General features: G+C 36.7%; 1 non-coding gene across 1 annotated transcript; it reads left to right on the top strand.

Annotated features, from left to right (window-relative positions):
* Nucleotides 1–7768: 7768 nt before the first annotated feature.
* Nucleotides 7769–7872, top strand: LOC125101476 (small nucleolar RNA U13). The gene has a single exon (XR_007127873.1). It is a non-coding gene; the product is annotated as a small nucleolar RNA U13 (small nucleolar RNA).
* The last annotated feature ends 1475 nt before the right edge of the window (nucleotides 7873–9347 follow it).

The raw sequence follows: 9347 nt of genomic DNA, 5'->3' as shown, positions 1-9347 counted from the left end.
TCCTGCTCATTGTCACATGCATAGGCATTTTGTAATGAGTGCATGGTTATTCTGCACTTTTCCCTATTTTTTTTGGTTCACATGTGCAAAAATAAATAAAGTTGTTTAATCTTTGTTTTTCATAATCAAGTTACTCTTGTGTCCTGGCCTCCAGTCTTCAAATAACATGAACCTTTGCAGATTATACGCTCTCAGGTTTTTTTCCTTCTTTTCAACTAAGGCCAAAAATAATAAACCTTGGTTATGATGCAAGCACAGAAAGCTAAACCATCGCTATAGCAGAAGTTTTAACTGCAGCATGGCCCTGTCATAGACACAACAAAACCACAGAACACTGTAGTTCAGTAACAAACTTGATATTCACTTCCTGGGTGGCTGAGGATATTTAAGTCTCAACTTCACATCAAAGAAATGTGAAAAATAAAAGTTAGAAAGGCAACTCATCTTTGTTTTTCCCATTTTCGTTAGGAGGGCGACTGGATAGTTGAAAAAAAAGATTATGCTTCCTGTTTCAAGATTTCAACCCTATCATGTTGTAATGTATATTAGATGAGAAATCTAGAAAAGAAGCAATATGGTGCAAGGGTTGATTTGTTGGTGCCTGGCTTTCCACTAAAACTATACGGTAATATGCAGTGATACCATTCAGATAGTTTTCAAGTTTATCTTTAGGACAGGGCTTGAAATCAGTGCAAGCAGATGGATGAATATGCACTCATTCAACATGCCAGACACTGTTAAGTGATGAAGTCAAAGACTGTAGCTAAAAGAGTCTGTCTCTAAAAGACATGTGGCCAAGAACTGTAAAAACTTGTGGGTTTTTTATCGTCGTGTAAGCGGCACCCAAGAAAGATTGTTGATTATGTACTTAGTTTTTTCTCAGCCTCATTTTACATATGCTGTTTAGCTATGCATTTTATAGTCTCTGGACCTGAGAATGATTTTTATGTTTATGTAATACCACTGACAAGAAATACTGGCATGCCTGGCAAATCCTATAGAAATAGTTTTGAGTTAATGCTTAGATGCACTGAATTTGGAAGTAGGCAGAGCTAGCTATTTCTTTGCAGTAGGAACTTGAGCAAGTTCTCTATGAATCTGTTTTTTTATCTGTAAAATTTGGATAATAGTGGTACCAACATGATATTATTAGTGTGAGAATTAAATGAAATAATGCATGCCAGTTTAGTATAGTGCCTGGAGCAGAGTAAGCACTTAATAAATGTTAAATGTTAATAAATGTTAGCTATTATTGTCTGATTACTTTTATTCTCTTATGACTCTCTTAGCAAAGGAATATCATGCTAACTACCATAAGGGAGGCTTGTTTCTTCCAACTTCTCTGAACATTTTTTTCTTGCTCAGAATAAAGAATTTAGAATATATTGTTGTTAACCATTACTTTGATGTTATACTGATAGAAGATAACAAACATTCTGTTGGCTGGCTTGGGTAACCTCTTCTCTAGACACCGCTAGAGAAATGACTCATGTTTCACTTTTTATGTCCTTTTAATAAGTGTTTTAAGGGTTTTATTTAAATCTCTTTATTGTAGCAGTGTGTTATTTCCATTAAGCCCAGTTTATAGCAAAATGTAGTTCCCAGTTGCTACAGGAAAGAAAATTAACCAGTGGGTACTAATCTCTTTTTTTAACATGATGGCTTCTGCCTCTAACCAAAGAAGGCTGGGCTCATACCTCACCATAATGAGAGTAAAAGACTGAGTTTAGAGAGTAGCAGTAACTATTGCAGTTGTCATGATGGGCTTTGTTGGGGCTTTTGTAAATGGGAAAGGATTGATGGAGTGAAAGACGTGGATTCAAGTAGGAAAACCTGGAGCATTTTCTTCTGGGTCTAATACCTTTTCCATATGCCAACATTTGTAGACCTTATATGTATACAAGATATGAACAAGGAAATTCCATTTTTCATTTTGTTTTGTTAGTGCTTTTTAATTACTACAGACTCTTTCCCATGAGAATGACATGTCCCTGAAATAAACTTTAGTTCATCAAATCAAACCTTCTCTTCAGAAGTTACCTGATGGCTCTTCTTGGTTTGAATAGTCAGTGGCAAAAAGCCCTTGAAATTGCTTTGCCAGTGTTTTCTCCATTCTGGAACTATTTGAATGAATATAACACTCGTTTTGTTTTTTTTTTTTTTTTTTTTTCAGAAATCAAAAGTTGCTCATAAAAATCTTAACTTGAAATTTACATATAGTTTAATAAATTTTCTGAGTTCAGTATGAAACTAATAGTCCATTAAGAATAAGAGATGACTAATGTGTTTTTACTGACCTTTGGCGGTAAGTGACTTTAAAACACCATCTAGCACATTCAGAATCACCAGGCATGACTGCCCAGTGCTCCACCTAACTTAGCCTCTCATTCACTCTCTTACTAAATCTCTTAGAATCTCCAAGGGAAGAGATTGTGTCAGAGTGTCCTTTACTAGTCTATTCTTACAATCTTATAATCCATGGACTATTTAAAAAGAAAAGCAGGTAGCACTCTTCTAAATGTGAATGTATGCTTTGATATTTGCTCAGGTTGAAGCCTTTTCATATTTGTTTTTTCTTTTTTAAAGATTTTATTTACTTGTTAGAGAAAGAGTGTCTGAGAGAGAGAGAGAGAGAGAGCAGAACCAGGGGCAAAGGGAGAGGGTGAGGGAGAAGCAGATTTGCTGCTGAGCAGAGAGCCCAGTGCGGGGCTTGATCCCAGGATTCTGGGATCATGACCTGAGCCAAAGGCAGACAGACGCACTTAACTGACTGAGCCACCAGACACCTCATCTTTTCATATTCTGTTGGCTGTCTTATTCATGTGCTAGTTGTTAATCATGTTGCAGATAGCCGATGCTGCTTATGATGTCATCTTACACAACAGAAGTTGTACCCAAAGAAGTTATGCCACACATCACATAGCAATGATTTGAAATCTCTTTGAGTATAAGGACCATTTCTTAAAAGAAGATCTTATTTTTTAAGCAATCTCTATACCCAGTGTGGAGCTTGAACTTGCAACCCTGAGATCAAGAGTCATATGCTCTACCGACTGAGGCAGGCAGGCACCCCAAAGAACCATTTTTGAATGTCAAAAAGGTCATGTCACTCCCTTCCCTGCTGGACACATGCAGAAACACATACATAATATTGGTTTCACTTTTACTCTATGTTATTTAAGAAAATCCATAGTGGAAAACAGTTTTCGTGACTGTAGTAAAGCTTTTTAGTGAATATTTTATTATTTTATTACCTACAATAGCATCTTAATACATCTGAAAAGTAGTAATGCATATGTGAGAGAAATTTTTTTTTCTATCTAGAAATGAAGAAATGTGTCCTGTTTATCACTCTAAGTCATTTAGTTAGAATATTGGTGGTATTTTGCCCATAAAAATCCCTCATTTATTATGCATATTTTTAGATTTAAAGGTAAAAATGACAAAGATTGGTATGCTTTTTTTTTTTTGCTCTTCTTGTCTGTAGCCACTAAAAGGGTCCTGCTAGAACAAAGTAATCACCCAAGATGATAAAGCATAATAAATTTGGATGCTTCATATCAATTCTGAGCCTTAGCCCATGCTGCAAATGATTATATCTGAAAATATATGCAAATTAACAGCACTTTTTTTTCTCTTTCTGCAGAAATCTTTATTTTCTGCTTCATGGGTCTTATTTAACTTAAAGGAAAAAAAATCATCTATAACATATATCACTTCGTGGAGAAAGAGCTAAAAGTAAAATAGTCCCTTCACACAAAGTTTTTTGAGTGTCTACCATGTGACTGGTAAGAAATCATCGGTTTCTTTCAACTGTTTACCACATGTTATCTATTGGCTTTTGGTGAGTGATGAATGCCAGTTTCTATGGATGCAGACAAGAAATTTTATATTGCTGAACTGCATTTAGATTTAGAAGGTTGACCCAGGTTCTATAGAAATAGATTGTTCTTTGATAGGTATTTTCCTTTGGCTAACCATCAAAGCACTGTTGTTTCCAATCATTTTTGTATTTATAAAGGATAAGCTGATTTGTATCTTTTGGGGGCTGGTGAATATTTTTCTGCCCATATGAAGAGCTGATCAAATAGTTACACATATGGTTCAGTGTCTCTGTTAGATTATGGGGAATAGGAATGTACGATTAGAACTTTGGAAATTGATATGCTAAAGGTATCAAGATATTGCTTATCTTGATATGGCACTAATAGAGAGAGACAATTCACCTTTCAGATCCTAGGAGGCCTGATTATTTCGGCATAAGGGATGGCTACATGGAGATTTCATTTTGGAAATAGGATATAGGCACATCTCAGCTAGCTTACTCCGAGAATATCTACTTTGGGCTGATATTTCTGGTTATCATAAAAGTCAAACTGGGATATGTATTCATCATTCAAATAAAATACAAGTCTTTAAAGGACTGTTTTCCTTGCTGTAGAAACTTACCATGTACTTCTGATGTTAGCTGTGTTTTATTGGGGAAGATTGATATCACAACTCTCTACTATGAACTTTAATATAAAGTATGTCAAAATATTTTCATCAATCATGAATCACTGGCCTTTCATTGGCATTTACTGTGTTCAAGACATTGCAGTTGACAATGAATATACAATCATCTGTGGTATGATGGAACGTGGAGTTTAAATAATGGGCTCTTTTTCATCCTCCTAGTTTAGCTGTCAGTCATACCCCATTTGGCAGTTACAGCTTGGTCACTTATTACTGTGGTGTTGTAAACAGCACATGCCAAATTTATAGCTTCTAACTTCAAAAGGTTCCATATGGAGCAAGATAGAGACTATTCAAGAAGGAGATGCCAACAGAATAAACAGGTTTTCAGCCTGTTTCCACCCTGGGTAAAAGATCTTTTGAATTGACAGAAGAATGGAGTCAGAAAGAGGAAAATTAGACATAGCACAGTAGACTTTGCTGTGCTTTCAGCATCCCAGTGGGGTTGAGGCTGGTAACACTTCTCTCTTCTCAGGTATTCAAGAGTAGAGGAGACATGTGCTCTACTTTCCCTTTCTGAAACTTTGGAGGTGGCTGTCTCACTGATGTGTCTTGTGCTATCTTTGTACAGGGGAGTGGGGTAGAGATGGTGGCCTTTATATGTGCCAAATGGCTGCTGAGGTATGGTCAATATTATAGAAGTTAAGAAGAAAGAGAGGTTGTCTTGGTCTGGGTTTGTTGAAGAAAGTTTAAGTGTTTTCTTGCCTTAGCAAGTTCATGTGGGAACACAATATTATGTTGGCTGATTAGAATTAATAAAATCTTGGGGCACCTAGGTGGCTCAGTGGGTTATGCCTCTGCCTTTGGCTCAGGTTATGGTCTCAGGGTCCTGGGATCGAGCCCCATGTCCGGCTCTCTGCTCAGCAGGGAGCCTGCTTCCCCCTCTCCCTCTACCTGCCTCTCTGCCTACTTGTGATCTCTCTCACTCTGTCAAATAAATAAATAAAATCTTGAAAAAGAATTAATAAAATCTTAATTAGTATCAGAATATGAGCTGTAATAATCTTGGCTTCTCCCTTTTTAGGCTACATAGATAGTAAACTATCTATTTCTTATTGACTGGAGAATAGATAGAGCAAACAAACTTTTTTCTTCATCCTTTGGGTACTCTTTATTTCTTGAATGATTAAGCTGCTCCAGATCTGACGGTTAATAATTTTCTTTTTTCTTCCTCCTCCCAGAAATCTCGAGGTAGCAGGAGTCCTGCTCAAGTTCTACCTATGTAATATGCAATATAGAAGAGCAACCATAGCCTCTAATAGAACAAATTCTAGACATCCCATCTAGAAAATAAGCCTGAATCCTAATAATCACTTAGACCATAGGGCACACATATGCCTGCCTTTTGGGCCTTTGTTCCTCCCATAAGTTAATTTTTTTCCAGATGTTCTTTGGTCTCAAAAAAAAAAACCCAAAAACCAAACACAGAGCAATCACAGAAAAGGTAGTACTACCATAAATTTTGCCTATCCCAGAAAATCTCCAGGTAAGAGCCTCCTTATATCCAATTTCCATTCTAAGAGTGAAGTAATGATCTAAATTATAGCAAGCCAATATAACTCCTTCCTTACTTTTTATCCCATGCAGGTTGACTTCATGTGACTCAGAAAAACAGAAAAAATATTGCCATAACTGTGAATTGTACCATGTGTACTAGAAATACTGACTATATTGTTTATAAAAGCTCTTGAGAGATGTTGCTTAGATTTAGTTATAGATCTTTTATATTAAACTTAAGTCCTTCAAAAACTATCAGTTATTTAGTGGATTTCGAGGATGATACAGAGTTGCATAATGTAAAATCTGAATATGGAATTTACATTATAAAATGATAATTACATCTGGCCCTTTTGTCTTTTCTATAAGAAATGGCGTTTTCTGGCAGTTCTGTTTCTGGCAGAGTAACAGGTGGAGGTGTGACCTTTAACCCTAAGTAAGCAATTATATAACTACTTAATAGTAATCACTTTGCCATCTGCAGTCCACACTAAATTAAAAGACACCTGATCCCCAGTTTTGGCATGTGGCCCAAGCTCTGCCTTTTTTTTCCTAGTTCAGTAATGAGTGATCATTTCTATTTTGGCAATTCCTACTGTCAGTTTGATGGATGGAAAGACAGAACACTTAAGTATAGTCCCATTTACTCTGAACTGATCAGCTCTGCCCAGCTTTGTTCCCATCCTACAGAGCTCAGTTCTAAGATAATCCAGGCTTTCATGTTTCTTCATCCCATTTTGGTCCAGTAAATAGATAGACCACTTGCACTAAATTTTCACGGTGAGGTTTTCTAGTCTTGAGTAAAATTCCTTTGGGTTCTGGAGGGAAAGGGCAAAAAGCTTTTTGTGCACATAGATTGCTTTCCCTGTCTCTATGGAGAGACAAAGATATCCCTTGATGGGTGTTAAAATAATGTAAGCATTCCACCCAGACCTGGATATGAGGAAAGCATTTGCTTTTTGTTCCACCATGTAGCAGGCTTTTAGCAAAGTAGAAAAAAATCAATCACATTTACTGACAGTCTAAACACCTTTTTAATGTATTGCTCATTGCTGGTGCTGAAGAGGGAGGGAGGCAGAATGGAGATGCTGGCAATCATAAGCCCCCCCGCACCCCTGCCTTTTTTTTTTTTTTTTTTTTTCAGTTCCACAGATGTTTTGGCTTGAAAGTCTCCACTTTAAGGCTTTTAAAAAGTACCCTCTGTCATATTGTTATAATAGTTATACATGAAGTATTTGAAAGTATCCACCTTCCCCCCTGCCCCGGTCTTCTAAGTGTCTGGTTTACTTTCCTCTTCATATTCTGTTTTTCTATGTAATTTTTCTCAGTTCTCCATATCATCCCACATCTTTCCATACCAATGCATTTACTTTGCTGGATTTAAATGACTTGAACTTGTTGCCAATGTTACAATCATCCCTCGGGTACTTGGGCTGCCGTATGTGCCTTGTGGGGTATCCTATACTCTTCAGTATAAAGTGAAGGGTGGGAGGCATGGAAGCTGTGACTTGCTGTTTCTGGCAACTCAGCCTTATGAACCGTATTCATGGGAATTTAAGAACCTGCTCTCTGGAGGTCACCCTGCTGCCTAACTACATATGTTGGAAATGAGCTGTTAGTGCAGAAACATTCTTAATTAATGATGCAGAGTGACTCGGCAGCCAGCCAAAATATGACTATGGAAACATTTGTAAAGGTTGTGTGACCTACAAAATAAATTTCCCAAATATTAAAAAAAAAAACTTACAAGGATGGAATTCATTTGTACTTCACGAGGATCATGAGAGGGTGTTCACGCTTTTGTGTGACATGTACCTCCCTCAAACTTTGCTATGACCTTGGCACATTATCTGTCTGACATGAAGAAAAAAAAAGAAAAAAAAGCTTACAAGTCTTGTGTGTGCATGAAATTTATATGTTTATACTCTAATTTATCAATCATATATGTTATGTATATTTTATATAGGGTATATACTTTATATGTGTATATACTATATATACTATCAATATGTGCTATTATACTGTATATATAGTATATACTATGATATATAGGAATATAAACACTATATGTGTATAATATACTACTCTAAATATACTGTGTATTTACACATACATACATATTTATGATATATAAGTATGTAGTATAATATATGTTATATATATATATACACATACACACACACACGTGTATGGTAATTTCCTTCTTCTAGGTGTCTCTAGGGAAATGACTGTTTCTTTCCAGGTCAGCCGTGAATGTAAGGGTAGTAGATGGTCACTAATGGGGTGATTGATTTGGGCGAACTTATAAAGATTTCCTTCAGACCCATCATGGACCTCAAATCCTATCAGTTGGATTTTATTCCTTTAAGTTCTGAAGACCTTTCAGCATGACATTCTTAAGTGCCAATAAGATTTAAATGTTCCTGGGAACACTTATCAGCTATAACCTGTTTGAAAGGATAAGGGAAGGGGAGAAAGGGTGTCAGGTGACAATTAGACAATAGCAAAGTCCTGGCAAAAAGAGTTCAGATAGATACCTGGATTGAGTAGTGGGACCACGGAGGGTAAGGGATAGAGCTCACAGATAGAAGAGGTGGAAAGGAAGTATCAGAGACAAGTTCACCTACTTAGTTTTGTAGAAGTCTGGCTCAACCCCACTTTTGTGTGTAGTGGGTGTTCACCCTGTCAAACAAGTATTTGGATGGTCTCTGAAGGGAAGGTAGAGTAATAACTTTTCTCTGCAAGCTAACAGCCAGAACCTTTACACACCCAAATAAACAGCCTTCCATGCCAAACATCACATTAGTTTATAGGTAGATGTCAGTGGTAGAGCTAAAACATTGCTTTAAAAGATTTCCTGTTGGCAGGGTCTGACAGAGGAGCTGGAGGACAGTTTTGCTTCCCTGGGCCAACAAATGCTCCTCAATGTTTTCCCCAGTGATTCTGTTAAAGTTGTAATTCATCACATACAAGCAATTTAATGTGTTTCCTTGAAAGTAAAGTGTCTGGGACAAGGCTCAAGAAAGTAAAAACTTTCCCTTATCTGTTGGGTTTGATGGTGATTGGATTAGTGACAGAATCAAGTACTTCTTTAAGTTGGCCTCATTTTCAGCCTTTTATGATGACCTAGTTTCTTTTGTTAGCAAAGTTTGACAATTATTACCTTTCCCTCAGCATTATTAATGAATACCAGGCTAATTCTTTCTCTTGGTCAGTCTTATCCTGTACTTAGTTTCCAGTGCTGTATGTTGTCCCTGTGGTTTCCAGGTTCCAGACTTAGTGTATCCTACACTCCCCTTTTTTAAAAAATTTCTTATTGGCATAACATACTGACC

This window comes from Lutra lutra, chromosome 5, assembly GCF_902655055.1.
Source record: "Lutra lutra chromosome 5, mLutLut1.2, whole genome shotgun sequence".
Lineage (NCBI taxonomy): Eukaryota > Metazoa > Chordata > Mammalia > Carnivora > Mustelidae > Lutra > Lutra lutra.
This window is presented reverse-complemented; position numbering and strand designations above follow the sequence as displayed.